We start from the raw sequence: 8,570 nt of genomic DNA on the forward strand, positions 1-8,570 counted from the left end.
GCATGAATACATTACAGTGTATTACAATAATGTGTTTGTATTATTATTATTAATAAACAGTATTTATATAGCACCAACATAATACGTAGCGCTCTACATTAAATAGAGGTTGCAAATGACAGACAGATACAGACAGTGACATAGGAAGAGGAGAAGACCCTGTACAGAAGAGCTTACAATCTAGGACTATTAGAGACAATATCTGGACATTTTATCATTCCAATCAGTGACTGTGCCAAGGCTAAGATGATGTTTTCTGCTGCAGAAAGGAAGAAACATTTCTTCAGTCTCCCCCCCATCAGTGATCAGGACGACATTGTGCAAAGCCACATTTCAGTCTACACTGATTGCAGCCAAAAGGTCCAGAATTTGGGTTCTCAGACCAGTCCAGGAAACAGATGACCCTGGATAAAGATATCCTAGTGCTCTTGAGAGACAAGCAGATGAAGGTATTGTTGAGGGAGAACTTAACATTTGTGGAAGTCCACTTTAATAGCTTCAAACAACTGAATAGACTTGCTATTGCAAAAAATTGAAATGTTTTATCTTTTGGAGTTCTTCTTTAAGCCTTGTGAAAGTAACAGAGATTTCAGATTCCACTGGAGTTGCTCCAGCTCCCGGCTCTGTTTGTTTGAAGAGTATCTGCCACCCTAATCACTAAATTAGCTGGCTCACCCGCTTCCATTCATCATGTTGTTCTTGCATCTGGACTGCTGCAGATACGTTGCCTGTGATGACTCACATGTGATAAATTGAAATCTCCTTTTCCCTTCTTCAAAGTGGCCGCCTCTAATTGTTGCTATTCTGAGTGCGGGGCAGCACAGGTGAAACATATGTTTTACACGCACTCTAATTACACCGTGTCAGGAGAAAGCAGCCACCAGGTGGGCCCACAGTGGGCCGACGGGTCTAATGCACACCAGAAGGGGAGTAATGCACACCAGGTGAAGAAGGGAGGGAGGTCTATGGTTTCCATTCAAGCAATGACAACGTTCCTGGACTTTCACAGGTGTGCACTTTTACCCCGTGAGGTGAGGTCGCTGTGTTAGATGAGGCTGCTTTGTGTCTGCGCAGTAAACACAATTATGTTATGGCCATTTACAAATCAATGAATGCTTGTATCTGCCAATCATCTCTCCTTCTCCTTTTACCTATTCAAACTGATTTGAGACCCGCAGAATGGCCAGAGAAGTTCTGTCAAATGTTGGGGTAACTACAAGTCCTTAATTGAACTTCTAAGGCCATGGCAGTCACCATAACATTGGTCATGGCTATACATGGTCATTCTATCTATTTTTAGGGTAACGAGTCCCAAATGCTAAATTTTTACCAACCATACCAGCCACCATTATAATGATCATGATCATGGATGGTCAATCTATCTAATATTGGGTTATCTACAAGTTCTAAATGCTCAACTCCTAATGACTATGGCATTCACCATGATAATGGTCATAGACATGCATTGTCATACTTGGTCATTCAAAACCTCCATCGCCATCCATTCAGCTTCTAGTTTCTTCTAACATTCAAACCCTTTCTTTTTACATTCATACATGGTCAATCTATCTAATGTTGGGGTAACAAGAAGTCCTAAACATTGCACTTCTAATGACCATTCGAGCCACCAAAATCATGGTCTCGGTCACACATAGTCATTCTATCTAACGGTGGGGTAACTATAAGTCTCAAATGCTTAACTTTTATTGACCTTGACAGTCACCATAATAATGGTCATGGTCATTTATGGTCACTTCATGCAATGTTGGGGTAACTAAATGTCTCAAATGCTGAACTTCTAATGACCATAGCAGTCACTATATTCGGGGTCATTGTCATGCCTTGTCAATAAATAGTCATTCATAACCTTTCACAATCCATTCAGTTTCTGTTTTCTTCTTATATTTATATTTGGACAATCTATCTAATGTTGGGGTATCTACAAGTTCTAAATACTGAGCTTCTAATGACCATGACATTTACAGTAATAATGGTCATAGACATGGATGGTCATACTTGGTCATTCAAAACATTCATCACCATGTATTCAACTTCTGGTTTCTTCTATTCTGCACTTCTAATGACCATGCAAGCCACCAAAATAATGGTCTTGGTCATACATGGTCGTTCTATCTAATGTTGGGGTAACTACAAGTCTCAAATGCAGAACTTCCAATGATATGACAGTCACCATATTAATGGTCATGCCTGGTCAATAAATAGTCATTCATAACCTTTCACAATCCATTCAGTTTCTGTTTTCTTCTTATATTCATACTTGGACAATCTATCTAATGTTGGGGTAACAAGTATCAGTGTAGATCTAAAGATATGTAGAGTCAGTAATTTTGTATTTATGGCAAAAATTTGTGCAAACCTGACCATCAAATCTACATGAACTTGTTGGATCATGGCAATTAATATGGATTATTCGCCTCACGTGGTTTTACCATTGTTCACTCCTCTTGGAAGACAATACTGCGCCCTTTCAGCCAAAGAACATTTGTGAGATCAGGAACTGATATTAGATGAAAAGATCTTCTGTCCAGCAATGTCACCTGCAGCAGTAAGGAGAATAAAGAAATAGCAGCAGCCCCATTATCGGCATCCCCTGCACACTCTGCTTCCAGTGATCAGTGCCTGTTGTAAAGCTTGCCGCTGGTTTGTGAATTCGGCTGATTTATTGTTTCTGACTCTGCAATTGTATGCTGCCTGGACTGAACTTTTGCCTGTGACCTCGACTCTGCTTTTGTTTTGCCCTTAAATACCTTAAATCTGGTGAACAGATTACCTGTGAATGACCTTGATCTGTATTTTGGACTTGTGTCTGCTGTAATCTTTTGTGCTGCTTTATCTATGGGCTCCAGGTCCTCTGCCAGCCCTTCCCCAGATGCCATTCTTTGCCCACTAAATCCTTGGGGCAACCATGTGCTGGGAAATCCAACCAATCCCCTGAGGCCGAGCGGGGCTTGCTATAGGTGAAGGGTGCAACGTTAGATTGGGGGACTGGTATCTGGTAAGTGCTGGACCAGGGCCCTACACTACATCAGCTTGTTGGACCATGAATAATATTACGCAGTTGGTCACCCTCCTTCGAGGCTATAACTGCTTCCACTCCTCTGGGAAACCAACATTGTGCCCAAACACCCCAAGGGCATTTGTGAGGTCATGAAAACATATTGGATGAACATATCTTCCATATGTGGACACATCAAATCTACCTGTACTTAGTTGGACCATGGGCATTATAATGAAGTTGGTTGGCCACTTTGTGGCTATAACAGCCTCCATTCTTCTGTGAAGAGTAGATTATGTCCATTTAGCCAATAGAACCTTTGTGAGGTCAGAAACTGATGTTGGATGAAATGATCTTCACGTCTAACCGGCCTTCTAATGTATCCCAAAGGTGTTCAGTAGGGCCGAAGTTTATAGAAATAAAAAGACCTCCTAGGTTCTTTGAAACCAGACCCATCAAACCTTCTTCAAATCTTCTTATGGACCTATGTGCACCTGAACTCAATATTTGGAGTGTTGTCCACATACTTGTTACCATATTGGGTTTATGCAAATCTTGATTTCTTTTTGCAAAAAACAAGCTTGTTGCTGACCTTTACTAACTATTGATCCCTTTTGTAGATAGGTAAATCAGTATGATTGTAGAAACAATCAGTTTGCGATCCTTCCAAGTTCCTTTGAAGGTTCTTCTGACCGTCTTCACTCCCTAAGTTGCTTTGCATTTTTATTGGACCTGTATGGGGGGGGGGTTCTTGTATTTTGAAGCCCTGGAATAGAAGAAAGAATTCATATTGCAGGGGAGATCTGATTGTACAGATCAGTAAATGACTCAAAGCAGACATTTCATCCCTGTCTCCTATCATAGATGGACAATATAGCGCAGTCAGTCAAACACAGGCTGCTAAAAAGCATGCAAGCAGAGCTCCATGTTTTGCAGACTGAGTGTTATGGCTGTACCTTCTGCCTAAAGTTATTTATAAAAAATATAAATGTAATACAAACAATATAAATATGCTTATAAATATATAAACCTCCAAAGGTTGATTAAAACAAAACTGACCAGCAACTGTTAAAACTAGACTGCAAACACTACATGTCCCCCCTTGCTGCCTCTCTCATGATTTGTTTTGTTTCGTAATTAATTATTTACAGCATATGTTTAGTAAAACAAATCAAACCTACATGTTCAGAGGAAAGCTGTAATCAAGATGGATCAAAATAGCCCAGAAATGATTACAGACAAACAAACCTGGCCTGTGAGATATAACTCGGGGTCACCAGAGGTGAAACAGGACTCAGTGGAGCCATTCTTCCCTATGCTAGGCATACATTCTGCAATGGTTTTCATAGATTACATACTTAATTTGTTTTTTGTTTTATCAATTAATGGAAAATCTATAAAAAAAACAAGGATTTACAGAATATTTGATCAAATGAAATGATCAGGAAATAATGTTCTTATTGATGGAATGCTGATGGAAGCAATGGGTGATCAATAGACACAAAATTCCTGAAATCTGTATGAGTGATGGAGGGCGGTAAAATGATCAAAATTCCTAGATCAATTTTTGATTAGGGAAATATCGGTTGCTTGCCAGTTTGAACATTCATCTAATAGTTTGTGGCTAGTGTCAGGTTTATTTGTGGTCAAAATGCTTAAAAAAATATTGCCTGGCGGTTAGCAGAATAATTTATAAAGAATGATACTACTGCCACATACTGCTACATTGCCAGCGCTATACTTCTAAATATTGCTATCCTTCTACATACTGTTACACTGCTACATACTGTTATACTGCAACATACTGGTACCATGCCACATATTGCAACCCCACCACCAGATTGCTACTCTTCCACTATACTGCTATCTCGATAAATACTGTTAGGCTGCTACATACTGCTATATTGCCTCATACCGCTATACTTCTAAATGTTGCTATCCTTCTACATACTGTTACATTGCTTCATAATGGTATAAATAATTACTCCCAGACGAAAAACTTTCCAGCTCGGGAACTACATAACCTTCCATTAACCACAGACCACCACCAAATATTATTAAACCAATTTTACCAAACCCATGGGTTTCTCCACAGCAACGATGGGTCCCCAATCCACAACAATATTTTACCAAAATACAAGTAACCCCCAAGGACCTCAACCACCTATCCCAATAACCCCAACTTAACAAAAACTTCAAACCCACACGGGAACTTTGCCTAGGTTGGAATGATCTGATCAGTCTGCTGCATGCAGGAGAAACATTTCCTCAGTCTATATTTTTCACCTGACATCTGATGCCAGACATTCTTATCCCACTGAAATCAATACTGGAATCAATTTCCTAATATATCCATCTGATGCCAGGGCATTTTTTCCTCCTATTTACCATTAATGCAGGGACATTTTTTCCTTACTGACCACTGATACTTTCTCCAACTAATAGTATTGTCACTTTGTCCCATTCACTACGCATTTTGTGCTTATTATCATAACATTTGCTGAGTAATCCCAAACTGTTTTACTGAAGATGTAAAAATATTTTTGTTTTGAGGTTTAAGGGATACTTTAAATGGGCAGAGAGGTTGGGGTACACATACTACTTCCCTACACCCATTAACTGCCCCAAGGCTCCAAATGTAGCATCCCACCCAGGGCCACCCATAGGGAATAGATGGGGCCAGTAGTTTGTGATTCAGTACTGCCAGCTGTAAAAAGTTGAAATACTGATTCAATTAGAACTAGCTCAGAGGCTGGGGTGGCTATGCGACTGGCAAGGTGGCAACTGCTGGGAATCACCAGGGTGCTGCTGTTCCCATCTCAGGTTCAAAAGTATCTGTAAGACATCTGCTTGTGGTACAATTTTTAAGATGTGTTTTGTGGGCTCAAGAATGAGGCGGTATGGTTTTAGAGCAGTGCTTCTCAACCAGGCGTCCGTAGAACCCTGGGATTCCTTGAGAGGTTGTTGGGGGTTCCTTGGGTAATGAGTAATTTTTACCTCTCTGGCTGACACCAATGGTCTTTTTGCTATCTGTAAGAGAACCATTCTTCCCAACGGCCACCAATGTAAGAGACATTCCTCCCACTGACCACCCCACTAATGTACTGTGAGCTGTGGATATAGTAATTATAGCAGGGGTTCCCTGAAGACCTGAAAGTTATTTCAAAGTGTTCCTCCATGGTAAACAGCTTGAGAAAAGCTGATTTAGAAGGTCCCGACTCATTGATTCTTAAGCGCACTCACCTTGGTATTTAAGATGCTGGTTGCACTGCATTACTTTCCTGGATGTTCTGATTTTCAGTATCTGAAGTTGGTAGATATTTATTACTTAACTAAACCATCAGAGCAGTTTTCTTCTTGTCATCACTTTTGTGTATCTCTTTTAATGTCTATCGGGAAAGATATCCAGCGTGTTGTCTCCCAACATTCCCCGGGAGGCCATTATATATGAATACACTTTTGGGGGGGTTTATAAAATTCCTTTAATGGGTTAAGAAGGCAAATACCAGATGAAATCATTACAAAATGAAGTGGATGGCTAAGCACGCTTTGTCTCATCTTCCATGAGTAAGAATATCAATATTTGCTGCTAAACAGACAACACAAGACAATACAAAGCTACAACTACAGATCAACGGTCTATAAAGAATTATTTGTTGTGGGTTTACAGGAGGGAAATCCAAGGGACTCTCACTGACCACCAATGTAGTCTATCATTAAAGAAAAAAGGATCCGAAATGGATGACCTGCAGCTGGTCCACTGAGCCTTAACCCATCTATTGGATACTGTGGATTCATATTTTTCACACCTAAGACTGATCACCAAAAACATCAGGGTTCACTCCTGCATACCCTTTTCTAGTCCTGAGGTCACATCTTTTTTAGCAAGCCTTCTAGAACATCTTAGGAACTTTTACTGATACATGTCCTGTCTTTCTCTGAAGAAGCCTAATGGTGAAATGCGTCAGTAACAGACATCCACCTTTCTGTTCCCCAGTGGACAATATATCTTTTAAATAGGAGGAAAACATGCTATAACTACAAACCACGTTGTATAGAATTTTTGGGCTGTTTTATTAAATTTTTATTGCCAAAACCCCTCTTTCTTGAATTCTGAAACCTAAAAGGAGTCCAAGTATATCTTTGATGTGTAGTATATCTTTATCCCCTTTTTTTTTTTTTTGCTTTGGATAAAATAGTGAATGGTCAGTAGGGATGAACATTTTTGAAGAATCAATTTGCAGCAATGGCTATGGTTTGGTGTTATGATCATCAGTTATGTGTGTTTTGTTTGTGATAATTTAAATAAAGGATTTTATTATGTGTACATATTGTAGTTATTTAACTTTACATATGTGAGAATTGGTAAGGAAAGAAAATTTACTAATGTTCCCATTTCCCTGGGAAGGGGCAGATTTCTGGTTACCCCATTTCAAAGGTGTCCTGAGATTTTGCCAAACCCCCCATCCAACAAATCCCTGTCATATTTTTAGTGCAATGGATGTAGGGAAGAGTCCCTTTCCCTCAATATTGGGACCCCCTAATGTTTAGGGAAGGCATGGGGAATGGTATGGGGAGGAGAGACTGCAATCTTGCCACCCCCTCTTTCTAGACCATCCAGGCTGCATAATTGCAATATTAAGGTGGATCCACAACAATTTCTTTCTGATGTAAAAGGACAGTACACATTTATTTAAAACAAAAAACAGATGAATGGTCAGGAAAAAGGGCGCAGTGCATGTGTTCTGCACACCTGTACCATACCCGCTCCATCCAAGCATTAGATAGGGCCAAACCTTCCCCTTCTCCCACCTGTACCATACCAGCCCCATGCTTGGTATAGAAGCTTCATCAGTAGGGTCATAAAGTCAAGATGGACACCATGATCTCTTGTTGGCCATCATTGGAAGAGTGATGGTTGCCTTTGTATAGCCCACATTTGAGCACATATCAATGGGCATTTTTTGTTTTTGGTGCGTTGATGTGTTTGAGCACACATCTAACTTTAATGGAGCAGTCTGAATGGTCAGGAAAAAGGGGGTAGTGAATGTATGCCCTCCCCTCCACCCACTTGTACCACACCAAGCCCATGCTTGGTATAGAAGCTTCATCCAAGCATCAGCTAAGGTCAAAAAGTCAAGATGAACACCATGATGTTTAAGCAGCAATGTTTGACCATAGCCAACATTTGAGCTCACATCAGTTGGCACTTTTCTTTTTTTTTTGTGTTTGACTTGTTTGGGCACACACTAATAATTTAAGCAGGGGTGGTACAAAACAGTTCAGACCCGATAGAGGTAAGAAGCCCAAATGACCAATTTAAGGTTGTCAGTGAGTGTGCCCTCTTTTTCTGTACTATACCAGTTCCCTGCTTACCCTCAACACTGAGGGACAGGGCCGTTTCTGCCTAATATGTGCACACATCCAGCATCTTGAGAAATTTGTGGGGTTATAGTAAGATCTAAAAGCTCCATGATGGAGACAATATATTGGTTGCCTGTGTATAGCCCACATTTGAGCACATCATTTGTGGGTTTTTTGGTTGTGTTTGACT

The sequence above is a fragment of the Pyxicephalus adspersus genome, chromosome 1 (genome assembly GCF_032062135.1).
Source record: "Pyxicephalus adspersus chromosome 1, UCB_Pads_2.0, whole genome shotgun sequence".
In the NCBI taxonomy this organism is placed as follows: Eukaryota; Metazoa; Chordata; class Amphibia; order Anura; family Pyxicephalidae; genus Pyxicephalus; species Pyxicephalus adspersus.